This window comes from Cynara cardunculus (genome assembly GCF_001531365.2).
Source record: "Cynara cardunculus var. scolymus isolate 2C chromosome LG 2, CcrdV1, whole genome shotgun sequence".
Taxonomy (NCBI): Eukaryota; Viridiplantae; Streptophyta; class Magnoliopsida; order Asterales; family Asteraceae; genus Cynara; species Cynara cardunculus.
Window position 1 is genome coordinate 9734690 of NC_037529.1, and position 1967 is coordinate 9736656.

Here is a 1967-nt window from a genome sequence, read left to right on the forward strand (position 1 = left end):
TTGGGGTCAAATAAAGACAAAAAAGATATGTCAGTGACCTATAAACCATTAATATCAATTATTATTAACGGTGTGAATATGATGGAAAAAAATGATTGGATCRAATCCAATCTCCCATTGGCAGGAAAGTCGTTTCGATCCAATCCATTCTTGGGGTCAAATAAAGACAAAAAATGATATGTCAGTGACCTGTAAACCATTAATATCAATGATTATTAACGGTGTGAATATGATGGAAAAAAATGATTCTCTCTCATTGTAATCAATTTTTGTTTACACTCTCATGTTTTCTCCGTTTTGGAGAATTTTGGAGAGCCTGTTGGAGCAAAAATATGCCTAAAATCTCAATTTTCTCAATTTTGAAAAATCTATTGAAGATGTTCTTATATTTCGGCCCCCCGGACTACAACGGTTGTGTTCCGCCCCTGAATAAAACGAGTGATTATTTATATCCATATCCTACCCACTAAGATAGCGGGTACTGGATAAATGGTATAAAAAAAAAATCATCTTGAGTTACAATATTGTTAAACATCAAGATATAAGTAAAATATAAGTTCATATATATAATTTCTATTTTATATCTAATTTGTTCCAATACACATTGTGATTTTGTTTTATATATGTTATAATGTGATATTTTACACAACAATATAAAAATCTAAATATGACATTTAATTTATTTAACGACCCCATATTGCTTCTCATATGATTATCCGTAATTAACTCTTTTAGTTGATGAATATGAAAATAAAATTAAATACCAATTAATATACGTTATACAACATATAAGATAACATTCTAAAAAATATATTAATATTTAACTTTATGTAATTATATGTATGTATGATACCAAATGGAATGGAGGGGTATAGCGGTTGTAAGATGGCGGTTATAAATGCAACTAAGATGACAATTGCAAACACAAACACAAATAAGAAGGAGATTGTAGACACAAATAAACTTAAATCCTATTCGGTAGTCGATACTCTTTTTAAAGGATATTCTGAAACATAACGTTAGTCAAATAAACTATCTTCCCTTTAGAAAACGCATAAAAATATGCAAAATAAAATAAAGAAAGAAGAAAAATTAGAATATACATGCATGGATGCATGCAACTCTTAAAAACACACATATTTTAAAAACATGCATGCATGGATAAAAACCACATATATGCATCTCTTACGTGAAACATATATATATATATATATATATATATATGTATTTGTGTATATATATATTTAAAAAAAACATATATGCATGGACAAACTCATACCTAAACATTTATTTATTTTATTTTTTATTTTTTATTTTTAGAATATTTCTCTTTAAACTTGTATAAAACTGATATGATCTTTTTATCCGACAGAATCGAAGGACAACAACATAGACTCACTTCGGCCTTAACTCAGTCCATAGTTCTGGATCACTCAAGATCAATACCGCTAATGTAGGAGTTTATTAAGAAATCGATTTTTGACACGCAAACACTTTTAAAAACACCAACTTTTTAAAAACATTAAATCAATAACATTACTAATGTAATCTCTTTTTTCGGCATCACTTATGGATGCCAAGAACAATGCTCACTTCGGCCTTACATCCGGGCTCCAAGTCATTCAAGATTAACAAAATAATATTTCGATTCTTTGAAAATAAAAGTTTTTAACACAACAAAATAAAAATACATTAAATACAAACTTTTATTTAAAGATTATAATACAAAAAACAAGGGGAGATTGCTACATCTTATATTACATTAATAAAACTATAAGGATTTACCTTTCGGAAAACCCTTAAAGTACTAATACAAATATTAAAAAACAAAAAAGAAAACTTACTTAATATTTAACTTTATATAATTTTTTGTATATATATATATATATATATGTGTGTGTGCGTGTGTGTGTGTAAGTGTGTATGTTTGTGTATGTGTATATATATATATATATATATATATATAT